The sequence below is a fragment of the Schistocerca americana genome, chromosome 7 (assembly GCF_021461395.2).
Source record: "Schistocerca americana isolate TAMUIC-IGC-003095 chromosome 7, iqSchAmer2.1, whole genome shotgun sequence".
NCBI lineage: Eukaryota > Metazoa > Arthropoda > Insecta > Orthoptera > Acrididae > Schistocerca > Schistocerca americana.
This window is the reverse complement of record NC_060125.1, coordinates 44187696-44212704: the sequence shown is the minus strand read 5'-3', so window position 1 is coordinate 44212704 and position 25009 is coordinate 44187696. Positions and strand designations below refer to the sequence as shown.

Sequence of the window (25009 nt, the reverse complement as noted above, 5' to 3'; positions counted from 1 at the left end):
TATGGAAGATCCTTTTGACTACAGCTTATTTCCTGCTGCCACAAATGAGCTACAATCCTATTCAATGAAAAATTGTCTCCGAAAGGCATCAAATCTACTTGAAATGATACGTGGCTATCAGCACCATTATTCAACACACATGCTCGACTGTGCGCAGACGCCTGTGGCGTAGCTCTTGGGTCCTGAGTCAGACGCAGTAGTTCCAAGAAAACTCTCCTGATCGGCACTGTGCCGAAAATTTCGCTACACAACCCCTTTGTCTTGCTTGAGCTTCAGGTAGACGCCGGTTTGCAGCCAGGAAGCGCACAGCAGCAACTTTCAACTAGTTTTGTAGTACTCAAACAACACAGTAAAACAGCATGCATCTTTTGCAGAACTGGAAAAACTCGACCGTGACAGGATTCGAACCTGCAATCTTCGGATCCGAAGTCCGACGCCTTATCCATTAGGCCACACGGTCACTGGCGCAATATGCTTCCCCACACACACCTCATTTTCGCCATTTGTACGCTTGCCGGAATGAATTTCCCATCTTTGACGCAATTCTCCATCTCCAATTTCAGCACTAAAAAGGCGACGCTACTTCTTGCTGTGTCCCATCGCAAGTTACATTCGAGCCCTTATGACGCTGATCAAACAAGAGGTTGCAAATCAGCTTCAATCGCTTACTGCCATCTCAGTCGGTTGCAGAAGGTACCTCACCCTATGTCATACAATGGCGAGTTGCCGCTATTACCAAAGCGGCGGCGGCGCCGACGACGACGACAACCGCGAGGGTCTCTACCAGGGGTAGAAAATACATCACAAGAACTAAGTATTTCACGTCGGCATTCTCCGGAGACTGCCAAAAGCAGCAGTTTCTGGTGCCTACTTTAATAGCACCATTCGCACTATTCATTTGCGAGAGCACTTCTTTAATACCGCACCCATTCATAATTTTTTTTATCCTTGACCGCTTTTTTCGAAAGGGCTACGGTAGAATGGGCTTTTACAAAATTCATTTGCCCCCTGTGAGGATCGAACTCACGACCTCTGGTTTACTAGACCAGCGCTCTGCCACTGAGCTAAGGAGGCGCCACCTAGCGCAATTTTCGGGTACTGTATTCTTGTGGACTAGTGAATCGGAGCCCTTCAGCTGGAAACGCACCGCATTAGCGACCATTATTTGTATTTAGTTAGCACAGCTGCTGCTTTCTTACACATCTCACACGATATCGATGTACGCCTAAAACTTCAAAACAACACATTTAATTCATTTCAGAGTTACTTTCAGCTTCAAAAACCATTCCTCTGATATTCATACGAAGCTAGGCATCGTCGTAACCCGTTACGTTCATTACGCAAGGCTCACGAGAGGGGCGCAGGTTGCATCCGCGTAGACACAAAATTTGGCGCCGCCCAGCGTGGGGCTCGAACCCACGACCCTGAGATTAAGAGTCTCATGCTCTACCGACTGAGCTAGCCGGGCTCCACACAACGCGTTACGAGCCATACAGTATTTATGCGACCTGCGACCCTCTATGGAAGATCCTTTTGACTACAGCTTATTTCCTGCTGCCACAAATGAGCTACAATCCTATTCAATGAAAAATTGTCTCCGAAAGGCATCAAATCTACTTGAAATGATACGTGGCTATCAGCACCATTATTCAACACACATGCTCGACTGTGCGCAGACGCCTGTGGCGTAGCTCTTGGGTCCTGAGTCAGACGCAGTAGTTCCAAGAAAACTCTCCTGATCGGCACTGTGCCGAAAATTTCGCTACACAACCCCTTTGTCTTGCTTGAGCTTCAGGTAGACGCCGGTTTGCAGCCAGGAAGCGCACAGCAGCAACTTTCAACTAGTTTTGTAGTACTCAAACAACACAGTAAAACAGCATGCATCTTTTGCAGAACTGGAAGAACTCGACCGTGACAGGATTCGAACCTGCAATCTTCGGATCCGAAGTCCGACGCCTTATCCATTAGGCCACACGGTCACTGGCGCAATATGCTTCCCCACACACACCTCATTGTCGCCATTTGTACGCTTGCCGGAATGAATTTCCCATCTTTGACGCAATTCTCCATCTCCAATTTCAGTACTAAAAAGGCGACGCTACTTCTTGCTGTGTCCCATCGCAAGTTACATTCAAGCCCTTATGACGCTGATCAAACAAGAGGTTGCAAATCAGCTTCAATCGCTTACTGCCATCTCAGTCGGTTGCAGAAGGTACCTCACCCTATGTCATACAATGGCGAGTTGCCGCTATTACCAAAGCGGCGGCGGCGCCGACGACGACGACAACCGCGAGGGTCTCTACCAGGGGTAGAAAATACATCACAAGAACTAAGTATTTCACGTCGGCATTCTCCGGAGACTGCCAAAAGCAGCAGTTTCTGGTGCCTACTTTAATAGCACCATTCGCACTATTCATTTGCGAGAGCACTTCTTTAATACCGCACCCATTCATAATTTTTTTTATCCTTGACCGCTTTTTTCGAAAGGGCTACGGTAGAAGGGGCTTTTACAAAATTCATTTGCCCCCTGTGAGGATCGAACTCACGACCTCTGGTTTACTAGACCAGCGCTCTGCCACTGAGCTAAGGAGGCGCCGCCTAGCGCAATTTTCGGGTACTGTATTCTTGTGGACTAGTGAATCGGAGCCCTTCAGCTGGAAACGCACCGCATTAGCGACCATTATTTGTATTTAGTTAGCACAGCTGCTGCTTTCTTACACATCCCACACGATATCGATGTACGCCTAAAACTTCAAAACAACACATTTAATTCATTTCAGAGTTACTTTCAGCTTCAAAAACCATTCCTCTGATATTCATACGAAGCTAGGCATCGTCGTAACCCGTTACGTTCATTACGCAAGGCTCACGAGAGGGGCGCAGGTTGCATCCGCGTAGACACAAAATTTGGCGCCGCCCAGCGTGGGGCTCGAACCCACGACCCTGAGATTAAGAGTCTCATGCTCTACCGACTGAGCTAGCCGGGCTCCACACTACGCGTTACGAGCCATACAGTATTTATGCGACCTGCGACCCTCTATGGAAGATCCTTTTGACTACAGCTTATTTCCTGCTGCCACAAATGAGCTACAATCCTATTCAATGAAAAATTGTCTCCGAAAGGCATCAAATCTACTTGAAATGATACGTGGCTATCAGCACCATTATTCAACACACATGCTCGACTGTGCGCAGACGCCTGTGGCGTAGCTCTTGGGTCCTGAGTCAGACGCAGTAGTTCCAAGAAAACTCTCCTGATCGGCACTGTGCCGAAAATTTCGCTACACAACCCCTTTGTCTTGTTTGAGCTTCAGGTAGACGCCGGTTTGCAGCCAGGAAGCGCACAGCAGCAACTTTCAACTAGTTTTGTAGTACTCAAACAACACAGTAAAACAGCATGCATCTTTTGCAGAACTGGAAAAACTCGACCGTGACAGGATTCGAACCTGCAATCTTCGGATCCGAAGTCCGACGCCTTATCCATTAGGCCACACGGTCACTGGCGCAATATGCTTCCCCACACACACCTCATTGTCGCCATTTGTACGCTTGCCGGAATGAATTTCCCATCTTTGACGCAATTCTCCATCTCCAATTTCAGTACTAAAAAGGCGACGCTACTTCTTGCTGTGTCCCATCGCAAGTTACATTCAAGCCCTTATGACGCTGATCAAACAAGAGGTTGCAAATCAGCTTCAATCGCTTACTGCCATCTCAGTCGGTTGCAGAAGGTACCTCACCCTATGTCATACAATGGCGAGTTGCCGCTATTACCAAAGCGGCGGCGGCGCCGACGACGACGACAACCGCGAGGGTCTCTACCAGGGGTAGAAAATACATCACAAGAACTAAGTATTTCACGTCGGCATTCTCCGGAGACTGCCAAAAGCAGCAGTTTCTGGTGCCTACTTTAATAGCACCATTCGCACTATTCATTTGCGAGAGCACTTCTTTAATACCGCACCCATTCATAATTTTTTTTATCCTTGACCGCTTTTTTCGAAAGGGCTACGGTAGAATGGGCTTTTACAAAATTCATTTGCCCCCTGTGAGGATCGAACTCACGACCTCTGGTTTACTAGACCAGCGCTCTGCCACTGAGCTAAGGAGGCGCCACCTAGCGCAATTTTCGGGTACTGTATTCTTGTGGACTAGTGAATCGGAGCCCTTCAGCTGGAAACGCACCGCATTAGCGACCATTATTTGTATTTAGTTAGCACAGCTGCTGCTTTCTTACACATCTCACACGATATCGATGTACGCCTAAAACTTCAAAACAACACATTTAATTCATTTCAGAGTTACTTTCAGCTTCAAAAACCATTCCTCTGATATTCATACGAAGCTAGGCATCGTCGTAACCCGTTACGTTCATTACGCAAGGCTCACGAGAGGGGCGCAGGTTGCATCCGCGTAGACACAAAATTTGGCGCCGCCCAGCGTGGGGCTCGAACCCACGACCCTGAGATTAAGAGTCTCATGCTCTACCGACTGAGCTAGCCGGGCTCCACACAACGCGTTACGAGCCATACAGTATTTATGCGACCTGCGACCCTCTATGGAAGATCCTTTTGACTACAGCTTATTTCCTGCTGCCACAAATGAGCTACAATCCTATTCAATGAAAAATTGTCTCCGAAAGGCATCAAATCTACTTGAAATGATACGTGGCTATCAGCACCATTATTCAACACACATGCTCGACTGTGCGCAGACGCCTGTGGCGTAGCTCTTGGGTCCTGAGTCAGACGCAGTAGTTCCAAGAAAACTCTCCTGATCGGCACTGTGCCGAAAATTTCGCTACACAACCCCTTTGTCTTGCTTGAGCTTCAGGTAGACGCCGGTTTGCAGCCAGGAAGCGCACAGCAGCAACTTTCAACTAGTTTTGTAGTACTCAAACAACACAGTAAAACAGCATGCATCTTTTGCAGAACTGGAAGAACTCGACCGTGACAGGATTCGAACCTGCAATCTTCGGATCCGAAGTCCGACGCCTTATCCATTAGGCCACACGGTCACTGGCGCAATATGCTTCCCCACACACACCTCATTGTCGCCATTTGTACGCTTGCCGGAATGAATTTCCCATCTTTGACGCAATTCTCCATCTCCAATTTCAGTACTAAAAAGGCGACGCTACTTCTTGCTGTGTCCCATCGCAAGTTACATTCAAGCCCTTATGACGCTGATCAAACAAGAGGTTGCAAATCAGCTTCAATCGCTTACTGCCATCTCAGTCGGTTGCAGAAGGTACCTCACCCTATGTCATACAATGGCGAGTTGCCGCTATTACCAAAGCGGCGGCGGCGCCGACGACGACGACAACCGCGAGGGTCTCTACCAGGGGTAGAAAATACATCACAAGAACTAAGTATTTCACGTCGGCATTCTCCGGAGACTGCCAAAAGCAGCAGTTTCTGGTGCCTACTTTAATAGCACCATTCGCACTATTCATTTGCGAGAGCACTTCTTTAATACCGCACCCATTCATAATTTTTTTTATCCTTGACCGCTTTTTTCGAAAGGGCTACGGTAGAAGGGGCTTTTACAAAATTCATTTGCCCCCTGTGAGGATCGAACTCACGACCTCTGGTTTACTAGACCAGCGCTCTGCCACTGAGCTAAGGAGGCGCCGCCTAGCGCAATTTTCGGGTACTGTATTCTTGTGGACTAGTGAATCGGAGCCCTTCAGCTGGAAACGCACCGCATTAGCGACCATTATTTGTATTTAGTTAGCACAGCTGCTGCTTTCTTACACATCCCACACGATATCGATGTACGCCTAAAACTTCAAAACAACACATTTAATTCATTTCAGAGTTACTTTCAGCTTCAAAAACCATTCCTCTGATATTCATACGAAGCTAGGCATCGTCGTAACCCGTTACGTTCATTACGCAAGGCTCACGAGAGGGGCGCAGGTTGCATCCGCGTAGACACAAAATTTGGCGCCGCCCAGCGTGGGGCTCGAACCCACGACCCTGAGATTAAGAGTCTCATGCTCTACCGACTGAGCTAGCCGGGCTCCACACTACGCGTTACGAGCCATACAGTATTTATGCGACCTGCGACCCTCTATGGAAGATCCTTTTGACTACAGCTTATTTCCTGCTGCCACAAATGAGCTACAATCCTATTCAATGAAAAATTGTCTCCGAAAGGCATCAAATCTACTTGAAATGATACGTGGCTATCAGCACCATTATTCAACACACATGCTCGACTGTGCGCAGACGCCTGTGGCGTAGCTCTTGGGTCCTGAGTCAGACGCAGTAGTTCCAAGAAAACTCTCCTGATCGGCACTGTGCCGAAAATTTCGCTACACAACCCCTTTGTCTTGTTTGAGCTTCAGGTAGACGCCGGTTTGCAGCCAGGAAGCGCACAGCAGCAACTTTCAACTAGTTTTGTAGTACTCAAACAACACAGTAAAACAGCATGCATCTTTTGCAGAACTGGAAAAACTCGACCGTGACAGGATTCGAACCTGCAATCTTCGGATCCGAAGTCCGACGCCTTATCCATTAGGCCACACGGTCACTGGCGCAATATGCTTCCCCACACACACCTCATTGTCGCCATTTGTACGCTTGCCGGAATGAATTTCCCATCTTTGACGCAATTCTCCATCTCCAATTTCAGTACTAAAAAGGCGACGCTACTTCTTGCTGTGTCCCATCGCAAGTTACATTCAAGCCCTTATGACGCTGATCAAACAAGAGGTTGCAAATCAGCTTCAATCGCTTACTGCCATCTCAGTCGGTTGCAGAAGGTACCTCACCCTATGTCATACAATGGCGAGTTGCCGCTATTACCAAAGCGGCGGCGGCGCCGACGACGACGACAACCGCGAGGGTCTCTACCAGGGGTAGAAAATACATCACAAGAACTAAGTATTTCACGTCGGCATTCTCCGGAGACTGCCAAAAGCAGCAGTTTCTGGTGCCTACTTTAATAGCACCATTCGCACTATTCATTTGCGAGAGCACTTCTTTAATACCGCACCCATTCATAATTTTTTTTATCCTTGACCGCTTTTTTCGAAAGGGCTACGGTAGAAGGGGCTTTTACAAAATTCATTTGCCCCCTGTGAGGATCGAACTCACGACCTCTGGTTTACTAGACCAGCGCTCTGCCACTGAGCTAAGGAGGCGCCGCCTAGCGCAATTTTCGGGTACTGTATTCTTGTGGACTAGTGAATCGGAGCCCTTCAGCTGGAAACGCACCGCATTAGCGACCATTATTTGTATTTAGTTAGCACAGCTGCTGCTTTCTTACACATCCCACACGATATCGATGTACGCCTAAAACTTCAAAACAACACATTTAATTCATTTCAGAGTTACTTTCAGCTTCAAAAACCATTCCTCTGATATTCATACGAAGCTAGGCATCGTCGTAACCCGTTACGTTCATTACGCAAGGCTCACGAGAGGGGCGCAGGTTGCATCCGCGTAGACACAAAATTTGGCGCCGCCCAGCGTGGGGCTCGAACCCACGACCCTGAGATTAAGAGTCTCATGCTCTACCGACTGAGCTAGCCGGGCTCCACACTACGCGTTACGAGCCATACAGTATTTATGCGACCTGCGACCCTCTATGGAAGATCCTTTTGACTACAGCTTATTTCCTGCTGCCACAAATGAGCTACAATCCTATTCAATGAAAAATTGTCTCCGAAAGGCATCAAATCTACTTGAAATGATACGTGGCTATCAGCACCATTATTCAACACACATGCTCGACTGTGCGCAGACGCCTGTGGCGTAGCTCTTGGGTCCTGAGTCAGACGCAGTAGTTCCAAGAAAACTCTCCTGATCGGCACTGTGCCGAAAATTTCGCTACACAACCCCTTTGTCTTGTTTGAGCTTCAGGTAGACGCCGGTTTGCAGCCAGGAAGCGCACAGCAGCAACTTTCAACTAGTTTTGTAGTACTCAAACAACACAGTAAAACAGCATGCATCTTTTGCAGAACTGGAAAAACTCGACCGTGACAGGATTCGAACCTGCAATCTTCGGATCCGAAGTCCGACGCCTTATCCATTAGGCCACACGGTCACTGGCGCAATATGCTTCCCCACACACACCTCATTTTTGCCATTTGTACGCTTGCCGGAATGAATTTCCCATCTTTGACGCAATTCTCCATCTCCAATTTCAGTACTAAAAAGGCGACGCTACTTCTTGCTGTGTCCCATCGCAAGTTACATTCAAGCCCTTATGACGCTGATCAAACAAGAGGTTGCAAATCAGCTTCAATCGCTTACTGCCATCTCAGTCGGTTGCAGAAGGTACCTCACCCTATGTCATACAATGGCGAGTTGCCGCTATTACCAAAGCGGCGGCGGCGCCGACGACGACGACGACAACCGCGAGGGTCTCTACCAGGGGTAGAAAATACATCACAAGAACTAAGTATTTCACGTCGGCATTCTCCGGAGACTGCCAAAAGCAGCAGTTTCTGGTGCCTACTTTAATAGCACCATTCGCACTATTCATTTGCGAGAGCACTTCTTTAATACCGCACCCATTCATAATTTTTTTTATCCTTGACCGCTTTTTTCGAAAGGGCTACGGTAGAAGGGGCTTTTACAAAATTCATTTGCCCCCTGTGAGGATCGAACTCACGACCTCTGGTTTACTAGACCAGCGCTCTGCCACTGAGCTAAGGAGGCGCCGCCTAGCGCAATTTTCGGGTACTGTATTCTTGTGGACTAGTGAATCGGAGCCCTTCAGCTGGAAACGCACCGCATTAGCGACCATTATTTGTATTTAGTTAGCACAGCTGCTGCTTTCTTACACATCTCACACGATATCGATGTACGCCTAAAACTTCAAAACAACACATTTAATTCATTTCAGAGTTACTTTCAGCTTCAAAAACCATTCCTCTGATATTCATACGAAGCTAGGCATCGTCGTAACCCGTTACGTTCATTACGCAAGGCTCACGAGAGGGGCGCAGGTTGCATCCGCGTAGACACAAAATTTGGCGCCGCCCAGCGTGGGGCTCGAACCCACGACCCTGAGATTAAGAGTCTCATGCTCTACCGACTGAGCTAGCCGGGCTCCACACAACGCGTTACGAGCCATACAGTATTTATGCGACCTGCGACCCTCTATGGAAGATCCTTTTGACTACAGCTTATTTCCTGCTGCCACAAATGAGCTACAATCCTATTCAATGAAAAATTGTCTCCGAAAGGCATCAAATCTACTTGAAATGATACGTGGCTATCAGCACCATTATTCAACACACATGCTCGACTGTGCGCAGACGCCTGTGGCGTAGCTCTTGGGTCCTGAGTCAGACGCAGTAGTTCCAAGAAAACTCTCCTGATCGGCACTGTGCCGAAAATTTCGCTACACAACCCCTTTGTCTTGCTTGAGCTTCAGGTAGACGCCGGTTTGCAGCCAGGAAGCGCACAGCAGCAACTTTCAACTAGTTTTGTAGTACTCAAACAACACAGTAAAACAGCATGCATCTTTTGCAGAACTGGAAAAACTCGACCGTGACAGGATTCGAACCTGCAATCTTCGGATCCGAAGTCCGACGCCTTATCCATTAGGCCACACGGTCACTGGCGCAATATGCTTCCCCACACACACCTCATTTTCGCCATTTGTACGCTTGCCGGAATGAATTTCCCATCTTTGACGCAATTCTCCATCTCCAATTTCAGTACTAAAAAGGCGACGCTACTTCTTGCTGTGTCCCATCGCAAGTTACATTCAAGCCCTTATGACGCTGATCAAACAAGAGGTTGCAAATCAGCTTCAATCGCTTACTGCCATCTCAGTCGGTTGCAGAAGGTACCTCACCCTATGTCATACAATGGCGAGTTGCCGCTATTACCAAAGCGGCGGCGGCGCCGACGACGACGACAACCGCGAGGGTCTCTACCAGGGGTAGAAAATACATCACAAGAACTAAGTATTTCACGTCGGCATTCTCCGGAGACTGCCAAAAGCAGCAGTTTCTGGTGCCTACTTTAATAGCACCATTCGCACTATTCATTTGCGAGAGCACTTCTTTAATACCGCACCCATTCATAATTTTTTTTATCCTTGACCGCTTTTTTCGAAAGGGCTACGGTAGAAGGGGCTTTTACAAAATTCATTTGCCCCCTGTGAGGATCGAACTCACGACCTCTGGTTTACTAGACCAGCGCTCTGCCACTGAGCTAAGGAGGCGCCGCCTAGCGCAATTTTCGGGTACTGTATTCTTGTGGACTAGTGAATCGGAGCCCTTCAGCTGGAAACGCACCGCATTAGCGACCATTATTTGTATTTAGTTAGCACAGCTGCTGCTTTCTTACACATCTCACACGATATCGATGTACGCCTAAAACTTCAAAACAACACATTTAATTCATTTCAGAGTTACTTTCAGCTTCAAAAACCATTCCTCTGATATTCATACGAAGCTAGGCATCGTCGTAACCCGTTACGTTCATTACGCAAGGCTCACGAGAGGGGCGCAGGTTGCATCCGCGTAGACACAAAATTTGGCGCCGCCCAGCGTGGGGCTCGAACCCACGACCCTGAGATTAAGAGTCTCATGCTCTACCGACTGAGCTAGCCGGGCTCCACACAACGCGTTACGAGCCATACAGTATTTATGCGACCTGCGACCCTCTATGGAAGATCCTTTTGACTACAGCTTATTTCCTGCTGCCACAAATGAGCTACAATCCTATTCAATGAAAAATTGTCTCCAAAAGGCATCAAATCTACTTGAAATGATACGTGGCTATCAGCACCATTATTCAACACACATGCTCGACTGTGCGCAGACGCCTGTGGCGTAGCTCTTGGGTCCTGAGTCAGACGCAGTAGTTCCAAGAAAACTCTCCTGATCGGCACTGTGCCGAAAATTTCGCTACACAACCCCTTTGTCTTGCTTGAGCTTCAGGTAGACGCCGGTTTGCAGCCAGGAAGCGCACAGCAGCAACTTTCAACTAGTTTTGTAGTACTCAAACAACACAGTAAAACAGCATGCATCTTTTGCAGAACTGGAAAAACTCGACCGTGACAGGATTCGAACCTGCAATCTTCGGATCCGAAGTCCGACGCCTTATCCATTAGGCCACACGGTCACTGGCGCAATATGCTTCCCCACACACACCTCATTTTCGCCATTTGTACGCTTGCCGGAATGAATTTCCCATCTTTGACGCAATTCTCCATCTCCAATTTCAGTACTAAAAAGGCGACGCTACTTCTTGCTGTGTCCCATCGCAAGTTACATTCAAGCCCTTATGACGCTGATCAAACAAGAGGTTGCAAATCAGCTTCAATCGCTTACTGCCATCTCAGTCGGTTGCAGAAGGTACCTCACCCTATGTCATACAATGGCGAGTTGCCGCTATTACCAAAGCGGCGGCGGCGCCGACGACGACGACAACCGCGAGGGTCTCTACCAGGGGTAGAAAATACATCACAAGAACTAAGTATTTCACGTCGGCATTCTCCGGAGACTGCCAAAAGCAGCAGTTTCTGGTGCCTACTTTAATAGCACCATTCGCACTATTCATTTGCGAGAGCACTTCTTTAATACCGCACCCATTCATAATTTTTTTTATCCTTGACCGCTTTTTTCGAAAGGGCTACGGTAGAAGGGGCTTTTACAAAATTCATTTGCCCCCTGTGAGGATCGAACTCACGACCTCTGGTTTACTAGACCAGCGCTCTGCCACTGAGCTAAGGAGGCGCCGCCTAGCGCAATTTTCGGGTACTGTATTCTTGTGGACTAGTGAATCGGAGCCCTTCAGCTGGAAACGCACCGCATTAGCGACCATTATTTGTATTTAGTTAGCACAGCTGCTGCTTTCTTACACATCTCACACGATATCGATGTACGCCTAAAACTTCAAAACAACACATTTAATTCATTTCAGAGTTACTTTCAGCTTCAAAAACCATTCCTCTGATATTCATACGAAGCTAGGCATCGTCGTAACCCGTTACGTTCATTACGCAAGGCTCACGAGAGGGGCGCAGGTTGCATCCGCGTAGACACAAAATTTGGCGCCGCCCAGCGTGGGGCTCGAACCCACGACCCTGAGATTAAGAGTCTCATGCTCTACCGACTGAGCTAGCCGGGCTCCACACAACGCGTTACGAGCCATACAGTATTTATGCGACCTGCGACCCTCTATGGAAGATCCTTTTGACTACAGCTTATTTCCTGCTGCCACAAATGAGCTACAATCCTATTCAATGAAAAATTGTCTCCAAAAGGCATCAAATCTACTTGAAATGATACGTGGCTATCAGCACCATTATTCAACACACATGCTCGACTGTGCGCAGACGCCTGTGGCGTAGCTCTTGGGTCCTGAGTCAGACGCAGTAGTTCCAAGAAAACTCTCCTGATCGGCACTGTGCCGAAAATTTCGCTACACAACCCCTTTGTCTTGCTTGAGCTTCAGGTAGACGCCGGTTTGCAGCCAGGAAGCGCACAGCAGCAACTTTCAACTAGTTTTGTAGTACTCAAACAACACAGTAAAACAGCATGCATCTTTTGCAGAACTGGAAAAACTCGACCGTGACAGGATTCGAACCTGCAATCTTCGGATCCGAAGTCCGACGCCTTATCCATTAGGCCACACGGTCACTGGCGCAATATGCTTCCCCACACACACCTCATTTTCGCCATTTGTACGCTTGCCGGAATGAATTTCCCATCTTTGACGCAATTCTCCATCTCCAATTTCAGTACTAAAAAGGCGACGCTACTTCTTGCTGTGTCCCATCGCAAGTTACATTCAAGCCCTTATGACGCTGATCAAACAACAGGTTGCAAATCAGCTTCAATCGCTTACTGCCATCTCAGTCGGTTGCAGAAGGTACCTCACCCTATGTCATACAATGGCGAGTTGCCGCTATTACCAAAGCGGCGGCGGCGCCGACGACGACGACAACCGCGAGGGTCTCTACCAGGGGTAGAAAATACATCACAAGAACTAAGTATTTCACGTCGGCATTCTCCGGAGACTGCCAAAAGCAGCAGTTTCTGGTGCCTACTTTAATAGCACCATTCGCACTATTCATTTGCGAGAGCACTTCTTTAATACCGCACCCATTCTTAATTTTTTTTATCCTTGACCGCTTTTTTCGAAAGGGCTACGGTAGAAGGGGCTTTTACAAAATTCATTTGCCCCCTGTGAGGATCGAACTCACGACCTCTGGTTTACTACACCAGCGCTCTGCCACTGAGCTAAGGAGGCGCCGCCTAGCGCAATTTTCGGGTACTGTATTCTTGTGGACTAGTGAATCGGAGCCCTTCAGCTGGAAACGCACCGCATTAGCGACCATTATTTGTATTTAGTTAGCACAGCTGCTGCTTTCTTACACATCTCACACGATATCGATGTACGCCTAAAACTTCAAAACAACACATTTAATTCATTTCAGAGTTACTTTCAGCTTCAAAAACCATTCCTCTGATATTCATACGAAGCTAGGCATCGTCGTAACCCGTTACGTTCATTACGCAAGGCTCACGAGAGGGGCGCAGGTTGCATCCGCGTAGACACAAAATTTGGCGCCGCCCAGCGTGGGGCTCGAACCCACGACCCTGAGATTAAGAGTCTCATGCTCTACCGACTGAGCTAGCCGGGCTCCACACAACGCGTTACGAGCCATACAGTATTTACGCGACCTGCGACCCTCTATGGAAGAGCCTTTTGACTACAGCTTATTTCCTGCTGCCACAAATGAGCTACAATCCTATTCAATGAAAAATTGTCTCCGAAAGGCATCAAATCTACTTGAAATGATACGTGGCTATCAGCACCATTATTCAACACACATGCTCGACTGTGCGCAGACGCCTGTGGCGTAGCTCTTGGGTCCTGAGTCAGACGCAGTAGTTCCAAGAAAACTCTCCTGATCGGCACTGTGCCGAAAATTTCGCTACACAACCCCTTTGTCTTGCTTGAGCTTCAGGTAGACGCCGGTTTGCAGCCAGGAAGCGCACAGCAGCAACTTTCAACTAGTTTTGTAGTACTCAAACAACACAGTAAAACAGCATGCATCTTTTGCAGAACTGGAAAAACTCGACCGTGACAGGATTCGAACCTGCAATCTTCGGATCCGAAGTCCGACGCCTTATCCATTAGGCCACACGGTCACTGGCGCAATATGCTTCCCCACACACACCTCATTTTCGCCATTTGTACGCTTGCCGGAATGAATTTCCCATCTTTGACGCAATTCTCCATCTCCAATTTCAGTACTAAAAAGGCGACGCTACTTCTTGCTGTGTCCCATCGCAAGTTACATTCAAGCCCTTATGACGCTGATCAAACAAGAGGTTGCAAATCAGCTTCAATCGCTTACTGCCATCTCAGTCGGTTGCAGAAGGTACCTCACCCTATGTCATACAATGGCGAGTTGCCGCTATTACCAAAGCGGCGGCGGCGCCGACGACGACGACAACCGCGAGGGTCTCTACCAGGGGTAGAAAATACATCACAAGAACTAAGTATTTCACGTCGGCATTCTCCGGAGACTGCCAAAAGCAGCAGTTTCTGGTGCCTACTTTAATAGCACCATTCGCACTATTCATTTGCGAGAGCACTTCTTTAATACCGCACCCATTCATAATTTTTTTTATCCTTGACCGCTTTTTTCGAAAGGGCTACGGTAGAAGGGGCTTTTACAAAATTCATTTGCCCCCTGTGAGGATCGAACTCACGACCTCTGGTTTACTAGACCAGCGCTCTGCCACTGAGCTAAGGAGGCGCCGCCTAGCGCAATTTTCGGGTACTGTATTCTTGTGGACTAGTGAATCGGAGCCCTTCAGCTGGAAACGCACCGCATTAGCGACCATTATTTGTATTTAGTTAGCACAGCTGCTGCTTTCTTACACATCTCACACGATATCGATGTACGCCTAAAACTTCAAAACAACACATTTAATTCATTTCAGAGTTACTTTCAGCTTCAAAAACCATTCCTCTGATATTCATACGAAGCTAGGCATCGTCGTAACCCGTTACGTTCATTACGCAAGGCTCACGAGAGGGGCGCAGGTTGCATCCGCGTAGACACAAAATTTGGCGCCGCCCAGCGTGGGGCTCGAACCCACGACCCTGAGATTAAGAGTCTCATGCTCTACCGACTGAGCTAGCCGGGCTCCACACAACGCGTTACGAGCCATACAGTATTTATGCGACCTGCGACCCTCTATGGAAGATCCTTTTGACTACAGCTTATTTCCTGCTGCCACAAATGAGCTACAATCCTATTCAATGAAAAATTGTCTCCAAAAGGCATCAAATCTACTTGAAATGATACGTGGCTATCAGCACCATTATTCAACACACATGCTCGACTGTGCGCAGACGCCTGTGGCGTAGCTCTTGGGTCCTGAGTCAGACGCAGTAGTTCCAAGAAAACTCTCCTGATCGGCACTGTGCCGAAAATTTCGCTACACAACCCCTTTGTCTTGCTTGAGCTTCAGGTAGACGCCGGTTTGCAGCCAGGAAGCGCACAGCAGCAACTTTCAACTAGTTTTGTAGTACTCAAACAACACAGTAAAACAGCATGCATCTTTTGCAGAACTGGAAAAACTCGACCGTGACAGGATTCGAACCTGCAATCTTCGGATCCGAAGTCCGACGCCTTATCCATTAGGCCACACGGTCACTGGCGCAATATGCTTCCCCACACACACCTCATTTTCGCCATTTGTACGCTTGCCGGAATGAATTTCCCATCTTTGACGCAATTCTCCATCTCCAATTTCAGTACTAAAAAGGCGACGCTACTTCTTGCTGTGTCCCATCGCAAGTTACATTCAAGCCCTTATGACGCTGATCAAACAAGAGGTTGCAAATCAGCTTCAATCGCTTACTGCCACCTCAGTCGGTTGCAGAAGGTACCTCACCCTATGTCATACAATGGCGAGTTGCCGCTATTACCAAAGCGGCGGCGGCGCCGACGACGACGACGACAACCGCGAGGGTCTCTACCAGGGGTAGAAAATACATCACAAGAACTAAGTATTTCACGTCGGCATTCTCCGGAGACTGCCAAAAGCAGCAGTTTCTGGTGCCTACTTTAATAGCACCATTCGCACTATTCATTTGCGAGAGCACTTCTTTAATACCGCACCCATTCATAATTTTTTTTATCCTTGACCGCTTTTTTCGAAAGGGCTACGGTAGAAGGGGCTTTTACAAAATTCATTTGCCCCCTGTGAGGATCGAACTCACGACCTCTGGTTTACTAGACCAGCGCTCTGCCACTGAGCTAAGGAGGCGCCGCCTAGCGCAATTTTCGGGTACTGTATTCTTGTGGACTAGTGAATCGGAGCCCTTCAGCTGGAAACGCACCGCATTAGCGACCATTATTTGTATTTAGTTAGCACAGCTGCTGCTTTCTTACACATCTCACACGATATCGATGTACGCCTAAAACTTCAAAACAACACATTTAATTCATTTCAGAGTTACTTTCAGCTTCAAAAACCATTCCTCTGATATTCATACGAAGCTAGGCATCGTCGTAACCCGTTACGTTCATTACGCAAGGCTCACGAGAGGGGCGCAGGTTGCATCCGCGTAGACACAAAATTTGGCGCCGCCCAGCGTGGGGCTCGAACCCACGACCCTGAGATTAAGAGTCTCATGCTCTACCGACTGAGCTAGCCGGGCTCCACACAACGCGTTACGAGCCATACAGTATTTATGCGACCTGCGACCCTCTATGGAAGATCCTTTTGACTACAGCTTATTTCCTGCTGCCACAAATGAGCTACAATCCTATTCAATGAAAAATTGTCTCCGAAAGGCATCAAATCTACTTGAAATGATACGTGGCTATCAGCACCATTATTCAACACACATGCTCGACTGTGCGCAGACGCCTGTGGCGTAGCTCTTGGGTCCTGAGTCAGACGCAGTAGTTCCAAGAAAACTCTCCTGATCGGCACTGTGCCGAAAATTTCGCTACACAACCCCTTTGTCTTGCTTGAGCTTCAGGTAGACGCCGGTTTGCAGCCAGGAAGCGCACAGCAGCAACTTTCAACTAGTTTTGTAGTACTCAAACAACACAGTAAAACAGCATGCATCTTTTGCAGAACTGGAAAAACTCGACCGTGACAGGATTCGAACCTGCAATCTTCGGATCCGAAGTCCGACGCCTTATCCATTAGGCCACACGGTCACTGGCGCAATATGCTTCCCCACACACACCTCATTTTCGCCATTTGTACGCTTGCCGGAATGAATTTCCCATCTTTGACGCAATTCTCCATCTCCAATTTCAGTACTAAAAAGGCGACGCTACTTCTTGCTGTGTCCCATCGCAAGTTACATTCAAGCCCTTATGACGCTGATCAAACAAGAGGTTGCAAATCAGCTTCAATCGCTTACTGCCATCTCAGTCGGTTGCAGAAGGTACCTCACCCTATGTCATACAATGGCGAGTTGCCGCTATTACCAAAGCGGCGGCGGCGCCGACGACGACGACAACCGCGAGGGTCTCTACCAGGGGTAGAAAATACATCACAAGAACTAAGTATTTCACGTCGGCATTCTCCGGAGACTGCCAAAAGCAGCAGTTTCTGGTGCCTACTTTAATAGCACCATTCGCACTATTCATTTGCGAGAGCACTTCTTTAATACCGCACCCATTCATAATTTTTTTTATCCTTGACCGCTTTTTTCGAAAGGGCTACGGTAGAAGGGGCTTTTACAAAATTCATTTGCCCCCTGTGAGGATCGAACTCACGACCTCTGGTTTACTAGACCAGCGCTCTGCCACTGAGCTAAGGAGGCGCCGCCTAGCGCAAGTTTCGGGTACTGTATTCTTGTGGACTAGTGAATCGGAGCCCTTCAGCTGGAAACGCACCGCATTAGCGACCATTATTTGTATTTAGTTAGCACAGCTGCTGCTTTCTTACACATCTCACACGATATCGATGTACGCCTAAAACTTCAAAACAACACATTTAATTCATTTCAGAGTTACTTTCAGCTTCAAAAACCATTCCTCTGATATTCATACGAAGCTAGGCATCGTCGTAACCCGTTACGTTCATTACGCAAGGCTCACGAGAGGGGCGCAGGTTGCATCCGCGTAGACACAAAATTTGGCGCCGCCCAGCGTGGGGCTCGAACCCACGACCCTGAGATTAAGAGTCTCATGCTCTACCGACTGAGCTAGCCGGGCTCCACACAACGCGTTACGAGCCATACAGTATTTACGCGACCTGCGACCTTCTATGGAAGAGCCTTTTGACTACAGCTTATTTCCTGCTGCCACAAATGAGCTACAATCCTATTCAATGAAAAATTGTCTCCGAAAGGCATCAAATCTACTTGAAATGATACGTGGCTATCAGCACCATTATTCAACACACATGCTCGACTGTGCGCAGACGCCTGTGGCGTAGCTCTTGGGTCCTGAGTCAGACGCAGTAGTTCCAAGAAAACTCTCCTGATCGGCACTGTGCCGAAAATTTCGCTACACAACCCCTTTGTCTTGCTTGAGCTTCAGGTAGACGCCGGTTTGCAGCCAGGAAGCGCACAGCAGCAACTTTCAACTAGTTTTGTAGTACTCAAACAACACAGTAAAACAGCATGCATCTTTTGCAGAACTGGAAAAACTCGACCGTGACAGGATTCGAACCTGCAATCTTCGGATCCGAAGTCCGACGCCTTATCCATTAGGCCACACGGTCACTGGCGCAATATGCTTCCCCACACACACCTCATTTTCGCCATTTGTACGCTTGCCGGAATGAATTTCCCATCTTTGACGCAATTCTCCATCTCCAATTTCAGTACTAAAAAGGCGACGCTACTTCTTGCTGTGTCCCATCGCAAGTTACATTCAAGCCCTTATGACGCTGATCAAACAAGAGGTTGCAAATCAGCTTCAATCGCTTACTGCCATCTCAGTCGGTTGCAGAAGGTACCTCACCCTATGTCATACAATGGCGAGTTGCCGCTATTACCAAAGCGGCGGCGGCGCCGACGACGACGACAACCGCGAGGGTCTCTACCAGGGGTAGAAAATACATCACAAGAACTAAGTATTTCACGTCGGCATTCTCCGGAGACTGCCAAAAGCAGCAGTTTCTGGTGCCTACTTTAATAGCACCATTCGCACTATTCATTTGCGAGAGCACTTCTTTAATACCGCACCCATTCATAATTTTTTTTATCCTTGACCGCTTTTTTCGAAAGGGCTACGGTAGAAGGGGCTTTTACAAATTTCATTTGCCCCCTGTGAGGATCGAACTCACAACCTCTGGTTTACTAGACCAGCGCTCTGCCACTGAGCTAAGGAGGCGCCGCCTAGCGCAATTTTCGGGTACTGTATTCTTGTGGACTAGTGAATCGGAGCCCTTCAGCTGGAAACGCACCGCATTAGCGACCATTATTTGTATTTAGTTAGCACAGCTGCTGCTTTCTTACACATCTCACACGATATCGATGTACGCCTAAAACTTCAAAACAACACATTTAATTCATTTCAGAGTTACTTTCAGCTTCAAAAACCATTCCTCTGATATTCATACGAAGCTAGGCATCGTCGTAACCCGTTACGTTCATTACGCAAGGCTCACGAGAGGGGCGCAGGTTGCATCCGCGTAGACACAAAATTTGGCGCCGCCCAGCGTGGGGCTCGAACCCACGACCCTGAGATTAAGAGTCTCATGCTCTACCGACTGAGCTAGCCGGGCTCCACACAACGCGTTACGAGCCATACAGTATTTATGCGACCTGCGACCCTCTATGGAAGATCCTTTTGACTACAGCTTATTTCCTGCTGCCACAAATGAGCTACAATCCTATTCAATGAAAAATTGTCTCCGAAAGGCATCAAATCTACTTGAAATGATACGTGGCTATCAGCACCATTATTCAACACACATGCTCGACTGTGCGCAGACGCCTGTGGCGTAGCTCTTGGGTCCTGAGTCAGACGCAGTAGTTCCAAGAAAACTCTCCTGATCGGCACTGTGCCGAAAATTTCGCTACACAACCCCTTTGTCTTGCTTGAGCTTCAGGTAGACGCCGGTTTGCAGCCAGGAAGCGCACAGCAGCAACTTTCAACTAGTTTTGTAGTACTCAAACAACACAGTAAAACAGCATGCATCTTTTGCAGAACTGGAAAAACTCGACCGTGACAGGATTCGAACCTGCAATCTTCGGATCCGAAGTCCGACGCCTTATCCATTAGGCCACACGGTCACTGGCGCAATATGCTTCCCCACACACACCTCATTTTCGCCATTTGTACGCTTGCCGGAATGAATTTCCCATCTTTGACGCAATTCTCCATCTCCAATTTCAGTACTAAAAAGGCGACGCTACTTCTTGCTGTGTCCCATCGCAAGTTACATTCAAGCCCTTATGACGCTGATCAAACAAGAGGTTGCAAATCAGCTTCAATCGCTTACTGCCATCTCAGTCGGTTGCAGAAGGTACCTCACCCTATGTCATACAATGGCGAGTTGCCGCTATTACCAAAGCGGCGGCGGCGCCGGCGCCGACGACGACGACAACCGCGAGGGTCTCTACCAGGGGTAGAAAATACATCACAAGAACTAAGTATTTCACGTCGGCATTCTCCGGAGACTGCCAAAAGCAGCAGTTTCTGGTGCCTACTTTAATAGCACCATTCGCACTATTCATTTGCGAGAGCACTTCTTTAATACCGCACCCATTCATAATTTTTTTTATCCTTGACCGCTTTTTTCGAAAGGGCTACGGTAGAAGGGGCTTTTACAAAATTCATTTGCCCCCTGTGAGGATCGAACTCACGACCTCTGGTTTACTAGACCAGCGCTCTGCCACTGAGCTAAGGAGGCGCCGCCTAGCGCAAGTTTCGGGTACTGTATTCTTGTGGACTAGTGAATCGGAGCCCTTCAGCTGGAAACGCACCGCATTAGCGACCATTATTTGTATTTAGTTAGCACAGCTGCTGCTTTCTTACACATCTCACACGATATCGATGTACGCCTAAAACTTCAAAACAACACATTTAATTCATTTCAGAGTTACTTTCAGCTTCAAAAACCATTCCTCTGATATTCATACGAAGCTAGGCATCGTCGTAACCCGTTACGTTCATTACGCAAGGCTCACGAGAGGGGCGCAGGTTGCATCCGCGTAGACACAAAATTTGGCGCCGCCCAGCGTGGGGCTCGAACCCACGACCCTGAGATTAAGAGTCTCATGCTCTACCGACTGAGCTAGCCGGGCTCCACACAACGCGTTACGAGCCATACAGTATTTACGCGACCTGCGACCTTCTATGGAAGAGCCTTTTGACTACAGCTTATTTCCTGCTGCCACAAATGAGCTACAATCCTATTCAATGAAAAATTGTCTCCGAAAGGCATCAAATCTACTTGAAATGATACGTGGCTATCAGCACCATTATTCAACACACATGCTCGACTGTGCGCAGACGCCTGTGGCGTAGCTCTTGGGTCCTGAGTCAGACGCAGTAGTTCCAAGAAAACTCTCCTGATCGGCACTGTGCCGAAAATTTCGCTACACAACCCCTTTGTCTTGCTTGAGCTTCAGGTAGACGCCGGTTTGCAGCCAGGAAGCGCACAGCAGCAACTTTCAACTAGTTTTGTAGTACTCAAACAACACAGTAAAACAGCATGCATCTTTTGCAGAACTGGAAAAACTCGACCGTGACAGGATTCGAACCTGCAATCTTCGGATCCGAAGTCCGACGCCTTATCCATTAGGCCACACGGTCACTGGCGCAATATGCTTCCCCACACACACCTCATTTTCGCCATTTGTACGCTTGCCGGAATGAATTTCCCATCTTTGACGCAATTCTCCATCTCCAATTTCAGTACTAAAAAGGCGACGCTACTTCTTGCTGTGTCCCATCGCAAGTTACATTCAAGCCCTTATGACGCTGATCAAACAAGAGGTTGCAAATCAGCTTCAATCGCTTACTGCCATCTCAGTCGGTTGCAGAAGGTACCTCACCCTATGTCATACAATGGCGAGTTGCCGCTATTACCAAAGCGGCGGCGGCGCCGACGACGACGACAACCGCGAGGGTCTCTACCAGGGGTAGAAAATACATCACAAGAACTAAGTATTTCACGTCGGCATTCTCCGGAGACTGCCAAAAGCAGCAGTTTCTGGTGCCTACTTTAATAGCACCATTCGCACTATTCATTTGCGAGAGCACTTCTTTAATACCGCACCCATTCATAATTTTTTTTATCCTTGACCGCTTTTTTCGAAAGGGCTACGGTAGAAGGGGCTTTTACAAATTTCATTTGCCCCCTGTGAGGATCGAACTCACAACCTCTGGTTTACTAGACCAGCGCTCTGCCACTGAGCTAAGGAGGCGCCGCCTAGCGCAATTTTCGGGTACTGTATTCTTGTGGACTAGTGAATCGGAGCCCTTCAGCTGGAAACGCACCGCATTAGCGACCATTATTTGTATTTAGTTAGCACAGCTGCTGCTTTCTTACACATCTCACACGATATCGATGTACGCCTAAAACTTCAAAACAACACATTTAATTCATTTCAGAGTTACTTTCAGCTTCAAAAACCATTCCTCTGATATTCATACGAAGCTAGGCATCGTCGTAACCCGTTACGTTCATTACGCAAGGCTCACGAGAGGGGCGCAGGTTGCATCCGCGTAGACACAAAATTTGGCGCCGCCCAGCGTGGGGCTCGAACCCACGACCCTGAGATTAAGAGTCTCATGCTCTACCGACTGAGCTAGCCGGGCTCCACACAACGCGTTACGAGCCATACAGTATTTATGCGACCTGCGACCCTCTATGGAAGATCCTTTTGACTACAGCTTATTTCCTGCTGCCACAAATGAGCTACAATCCTATTCAATGAAAAATTGTCTCCGAAAGGCATCAAATCTACTTGAAATGATACGTGGCTATCAGCACCATTATTCAACACACATGCTCGACTGTGCGCAGACGCCTGTGGCGTAGCTCTTGGGTCCTGAGTCAGACGCAGTAGTTCCAAGAAAACTCTCCTGATCGGCACTGTGCCGAAAATTTCGCTACACAACCCCTTTGTCTTGCTTGAGCTTCAGGTAGACGCCGGTTTGCAGCCAGGAAGCGCACAGCAGCAACTTTCAACTAGTTTTGTAGTACTCAAACAACACAGTAAAACAGCATGCATCTTTTGCAGAACTGGAAAAACTCGACCGTGACAGGATTCGAACCTGCAATCTTCGGATCCGAAGTCCGACGCCTTATCCATTAGGCCACACGGTCACTGGCGCAATATGCTTCCCCACACACACCTCATTTTCGCCATTTGTACGCTTGCCGGAATGAATTTCCCATCTTTGACGCAATTCTCCATCTCCAATTTCAGTACTAAAAAGGCGACGCTACTTCTTGCTGTGTCCCATCGCAAGTTACATTCAAGCCCTTATGACGCTGATCAAACAAGAGGTTGCAAATCAGCTTCAATCGCTTACTGCCATCTCAGTCGGTTGCAGAAGGTACCTCACCCTATGTCATACAATGGCGAGTTGCCGCTATTACCAAAGCGGCGGCGGCGCCGGCGCCGACGACGACGACAACCGCGAGGGTCTCTACCAGGGGTAGAAAATACATCACAAGAACTAAGTATTTCACGTCGGCATTCTCCGGAGACTGCCAAAAGCAGCAGTTTCTGGTGCCTACTTTAATAGCACCATTCGCACTATTCATTTGCGAGAGCACTTCTTTAATACCGCACCCATTCATAATTTTTTTTATCCTTGACCGCTTTTTTCGAAAGGGCTACGGTAGAAGGGGCTTTTACAAAATTCATTTGCCCCCTGTGAGGATCGAACTCACGACCTCTGGTTTACTAGACCAGCGCTCTGCCACTGAGCTAAGGAGGCGCCGCCTAGCGCAAGTTTCGGGTACTGTATTCTTGTGGACTAGTGAATCGGAGCCCTTCAGCTGGAAACGCACCGCATTAGCGACCATTATTTGTATTTAGTTAGCACAGCTGCTGCTTTCTTACACATCTCACACGATATCGATGTACGCCTAAAACTTCAAAACAACACATTTAATTCATTTCAGAGTTACTTTCAGCTTCAAAAACCATTCCTCTGATATTCATACGAAGCTAGGCATCGTCGTAACCCGTTACGTTCATTACGCAAGGCTCACGAGAGGGGCGCAGGTTGCATCCGCGTAGACACAAAATTTGGCGCCGCCCAGCGTGGGGCTCGAACCCACGACCCTGAGATTAAGAGTCTCATGCTCTACCGACTGAGCTAGCCGGGCTCCACACAACGCGTTACGAGCCATACAGTATTTACGCGACCTGCGACCCTCTATGGAAGAGCCTTTTGACTACAGCTTATTTCCTGCTGCCACAAATGAGCTACAATCCTATTCAATGAAAAATTGTCTCCGAAAGGCATCAAATCTACTTGAAATGATACGTGGCTATCAGCACCATTATTCAACACACATGCTCGACTGTGCGCAGACGCCTGTGGCGTAGCTCTTGGGTCCTGAGTCAGACGCAGTAGTTCCAAGAAAACTCTCCTGATCGGCACTGTGCCGAAAATTTCGCTACACAACCCCTTTGTCTTGCTTGAGCTTCAGGTAGACGCCGGTTTGCAGCCAGGAAGCGCACAGCAGCAACTTTCAACTAGTTTTGTAGTACTCAAACAACACAGTAAAACAGCATGCATCTTTTGCAGAACTGGAAAAACTCGACCGTGACAGGATTCGAACCTGCAATCTTCGGATCCGAAGTCCGACGCCTTATCCATTAGGCCACACGGTCACTGGCGCAATATGCTTCCCCACACACACCTCATTTTCGCCATTTGTACGCTTGCCGGAATGAATTTCCCATCTTTGACGCAATTCTCCATCTCCAATTTCAGTACTAAAAAGGCGACGCTACTTCTTGCTGTGTCCCATCGCAAGTTACATTCAAGCCCTTATGACGCTGATCAAACAAGAGGTTGCAAATCAGCTTCAATCGCTTACTGCCATCTCAGTCGGTTG

General features: G+C 48.1%; 49 non-coding genes across 49 annotated transcripts; all 49 read right to left on the bottom strand.

Annotated features, from left to right (window-relative positions):
• Positions 1-387: 387 nt before the first annotated feature.
• On the bottom strand, positions 388-460 carry Trnar-ucg. Its single transcript has one exon. It is a non-coding gene; the product is annotated as a tRNA-Arg (tRNA).
• Positions 461-1002: 542 nt separating this feature from the next.
• On the bottom strand, positions 1003-1074 carry Trnat-agu. The gene has a single exon. It is a non-coding gene; the product is annotated as a tRNA-Thr (tRNA).
• A 321-nt stretch (positions 1075-1395) lies between these two features.
• On the bottom strand, positions 1396-1468 carry Trnak-cuu. The gene has a single exon. It is a non-coding gene; the product is annotated as a tRNA-Lys (tRNA).
• A 438-nt stretch (positions 1469-1906) lies between these two features.
• Trnar-ucg lies at positions 1907-1979 on the bottom strand. The gene has a single exon. It is a non-coding gene; the product is annotated as a tRNA-Arg (tRNA).
• A 542-nt stretch (positions 1980-2521) lies between these two features.
• On the bottom strand, positions 2522-2593 carry Trnat-agu. Its single transcript has one exon. It is a non-coding gene; the product is annotated as a tRNA-Thr (tRNA).
• A 321-nt stretch (positions 2594-2914) lies between these two features.
• On the bottom strand, positions 2915-2987 carry Trnak-cuu. Its single transcript has one exon. It is a non-coding gene; the product is annotated as a tRNA-Lys (tRNA).
• Positions 2988-3425: 438 nt separating this feature from the next.
• Positions 3426-3498, bottom strand: Trnar-ucg. Its single transcript has one exon. It is a non-coding gene; the product is annotated as a tRNA-Arg (tRNA).
• A 542-nt stretch (positions 3499-4040) lies between these two features.
• Positions 4041-4112, bottom strand: Trnat-agu. Its single transcript has one exon. It is a non-coding gene; the product is annotated as a tRNA-Thr (tRNA).
• A 321-nt stretch (positions 4113-4433) lies between these two features.
• Positions 4434-4506, bottom strand: Trnak-cuu. Its single transcript has one exon. It is a non-coding gene; the product is annotated as a tRNA-Lys (tRNA).
• Positions 4507-4944: 438 nt separating this feature from the next.
• Trnar-ucg lies at positions 4945-5017 on the bottom strand. Its single transcript has one exon. It is a non-coding gene; the product is annotated as a tRNA-Arg (tRNA).
• A 542-nt stretch (positions 5018-5559) lies between these two features.
• Positions 5560-5631, bottom strand: Trnat-agu. Its single transcript has one exon. It is a non-coding gene; the product is annotated as a tRNA-Thr (tRNA).
• A 321-nt stretch (positions 5632-5952) lies between these two features.
• On the bottom strand, positions 5953-6025 carry Trnak-cuu. Its single transcript has one exon. It is a non-coding gene; the product is annotated as a tRNA-Lys (tRNA).
• A 438-nt stretch (positions 6026-6463) lies between these two features.
• On the bottom strand, positions 6464-6536 carry Trnar-ucg. The gene has a single exon. It is a non-coding gene; the product is annotated as a tRNA-Arg (tRNA).
• Positions 6537-7078: 542 nt separating this feature from the next.
• Trnat-agu lies at positions 7079-7150 on the bottom strand. Its single transcript has one exon. It is a non-coding gene; the product is annotated as a tRNA-Thr (tRNA).
• A 321-nt stretch (positions 7151-7471) lies between these two features.
• Positions 7472-7544, bottom strand: Trnak-cuu. Its single transcript has one exon. It is a non-coding gene; the product is annotated as a tRNA-Lys (tRNA).
• Positions 7545-7982: 438 nt separating this feature from the next.
• Trnar-ucg lies at positions 7983-8055 on the bottom strand. The gene has a single exon. It is a non-coding gene; the product is annotated as a tRNA-Arg (tRNA).
• Positions 8056-8600: 545 nt separating this feature from the next.
• On the bottom strand, positions 8601-8672 carry Trnat-agu. Its single transcript has one exon. It is a non-coding gene; the product is annotated as a tRNA-Thr (tRNA).
• A 321-nt stretch (positions 8673-8993) lies between these two features.
• On the bottom strand, positions 8994-9066 carry Trnak-cuu. Its single transcript has one exon. It is a non-coding gene; the product is annotated as a tRNA-Lys (tRNA).
• A 438-nt stretch (positions 9067-9504) lies between these two features.
• Trnar-ucg lies at positions 9505-9577 on the bottom strand. Its single transcript has one exon. It is a non-coding gene; the product is annotated as a tRNA-Arg (tRNA).
• Positions 9578-10119: 542 nt separating this feature from the next.
• Positions 10120-10191, bottom strand: Trnat-agu. The gene has a single exon. It is a non-coding gene; the product is annotated as a tRNA-Thr (tRNA).
• Positions 10192-10512: 321 nt separating this feature from the next.
• On the bottom strand, positions 10513-10585 carry Trnak-cuu. Its single transcript has one exon. It is a non-coding gene; the product is annotated as a tRNA-Lys (tRNA).
• A 438-nt stretch (positions 10586-11023) lies between these two features.
• Positions 11024-11096, bottom strand: Trnar-ucg. The gene has a single exon. It is a non-coding gene; the product is annotated as a tRNA-Arg (tRNA).
• Positions 11097-11638: 542 nt separating this feature from the next.
• On the bottom strand, positions 11639-11710 carry Trnat-agu. Its single transcript has one exon. It is a non-coding gene; the product is annotated as a tRNA-Thr (tRNA).
• Positions 11711-12031: 321 nt separating this feature from the next.
• On the bottom strand, positions 12032-12104 carry Trnak-cuu. The gene has a single exon. It is a non-coding gene; the product is annotated as a tRNA-Lys (tRNA).
• A 438-nt stretch (positions 12105-12542) lies between these two features.
• Positions 12543-12615, bottom strand: Trnar-ucg. The gene has a single exon. It is a non-coding gene; the product is annotated as a tRNA-Arg (tRNA).
• A 542-nt stretch (positions 12616-13157) lies between these two features.
• On the bottom strand, positions 13158-13229 carry Trnat-agu. Its single transcript has one exon. It is a non-coding gene; the product is annotated as a tRNA-Thr (tRNA).
• A 321-nt stretch (positions 13230-13550) lies between these two features.
• Positions 13551-13623, bottom strand: Trnak-cuu. The gene has a single exon. It is a non-coding gene; the product is annotated as a tRNA-Lys (tRNA).
• A 438-nt stretch (positions 13624-14061) lies between these two features.
• Positions 14062-14134, bottom strand: Trnar-ucg. The gene has a single exon. It is a non-coding gene; the product is annotated as a tRNA-Arg (tRNA).
• A 542-nt stretch (positions 14135-14676) lies between these two features.
• Trnat-agu lies at positions 14677-14748 on the bottom strand. Its single transcript has one exon. It is a non-coding gene; the product is annotated as a tRNA-Thr (tRNA).
• A 321-nt stretch (positions 14749-15069) lies between these two features.
• Positions 15070-15142, bottom strand: Trnak-cuu. Its single transcript has one exon. It is a non-coding gene; the product is annotated as a tRNA-Lys (tRNA).
• A 438-nt stretch (positions 15143-15580) lies between these two features.
• On the bottom strand, positions 15581-15653 carry Trnar-ucg. Its single transcript has one exon. It is a non-coding gene; the product is annotated as a tRNA-Arg (tRNA).
• A 545-nt stretch (positions 15654-16198) lies between these two features.
• Trnat-agu lies at positions 16199-16270 on the bottom strand. The gene has a single exon. It is a non-coding gene; the product is annotated as a tRNA-Thr (tRNA).
• Positions 16271-16591: 321 nt separating this feature from the next.
• On the bottom strand, positions 16592-16664 carry Trnak-cuu. Its single transcript has one exon. It is a non-coding gene; the product is annotated as a tRNA-Lys (tRNA).
• Positions 16665-17102: 438 nt separating this feature from the next.
• On the bottom strand, positions 17103-17175 carry Trnar-ucg. The gene has a single exon. It is a non-coding gene; the product is annotated as a tRNA-Arg (tRNA).
• A 542-nt stretch (positions 17176-17717) lies between these two features.
• On the bottom strand, positions 17718-17789 carry Trnat-agu. The gene has a single exon. It is a non-coding gene; the product is annotated as a tRNA-Thr (tRNA).
• Positions 17790-18110: 321 nt separating this feature from the next.
• Positions 18111-18183, bottom strand: Trnak-cuu. The gene has a single exon. It is a non-coding gene; the product is annotated as a tRNA-Lys (tRNA).
• Positions 18184-18621: 438 nt separating this feature from the next.
• On the bottom strand, positions 18622-18694 carry Trnar-ucg. Its single transcript has one exon. It is a non-coding gene; the product is annotated as a tRNA-Arg (tRNA).
• A 542-nt stretch (positions 18695-19236) lies between these two features.
• On the bottom strand, positions 19237-19308 carry Trnat-agu. The gene has a single exon. It is a non-coding gene; the product is annotated as a tRNA-Thr (tRNA).
• Positions 19309-19629: 321 nt separating this feature from the next.
• Trnak-cuu lies at positions 19630-19702 on the bottom strand. The gene has a single exon. It is a non-coding gene; the product is annotated as a tRNA-Lys (tRNA).
• Positions 19703-20140: 438 nt separating this feature from the next.
• On the bottom strand, positions 20141-20213 carry Trnar-ucg. Its single transcript has one exon. It is a non-coding gene; the product is annotated as a tRNA-Arg (tRNA).
• A 548-nt stretch (positions 20214-20761) lies between these two features.
• Positions 20762-20833, bottom strand: Trnat-agu. The gene has a single exon. It is a non-coding gene; the product is annotated as a tRNA-Thr (tRNA).
• Positions 20834-21154: 321 nt separating this feature from the next.
• Positions 21155-21227, bottom strand: Trnak-cuu. The gene has a single exon. It is a non-coding gene; the product is annotated as a tRNA-Lys (tRNA).
• Positions 21228-21665: 438 nt separating this feature from the next.
• Positions 21666-21738, bottom strand: Trnar-ucg. Its single transcript has one exon. It is a non-coding gene; the product is annotated as a tRNA-Arg (tRNA).
• Positions 21739-22280: 542 nt separating this feature from the next.
• Positions 22281-22352, bottom strand: Trnat-agu. Its single transcript has one exon. It is a non-coding gene; the product is annotated as a tRNA-Thr (tRNA).
• A 321-nt stretch (positions 22353-22673) lies between these two features.
• Trnak-cuu lies at positions 22674-22746 on the bottom strand. Its single transcript has one exon. It is a non-coding gene; the product is annotated as a tRNA-Lys (tRNA).
• Positions 22747-23184: 438 nt separating this feature from the next.
• On the bottom strand, positions 23185-23257 carry Trnar-ucg. The gene has a single exon. It is a non-coding gene; the product is annotated as a tRNA-Arg (tRNA).
• A 548-nt stretch (positions 23258-23805) lies between these two features.
• On the bottom strand, positions 23806-23877 carry Trnat-agu. The gene has a single exon. It is a non-coding gene; the product is annotated as a tRNA-Thr (tRNA).
• A 321-nt stretch (positions 23878-24198) lies between these two features.
• Positions 24199-24271, bottom strand: Trnak-cuu. Its single transcript has one exon. It is a non-coding gene; the product is annotated as a tRNA-Lys (tRNA).
• Positions 24272-24709: 438 nt separating this feature from the next.
• On the bottom strand, positions 24710-24782 carry Trnar-ucg. The gene has a single exon. It is a non-coding gene; the product is annotated as a tRNA-Arg (tRNA).
• Between the last annotated feature and the right edge of the window lie 227 nt (positions 24783-25009).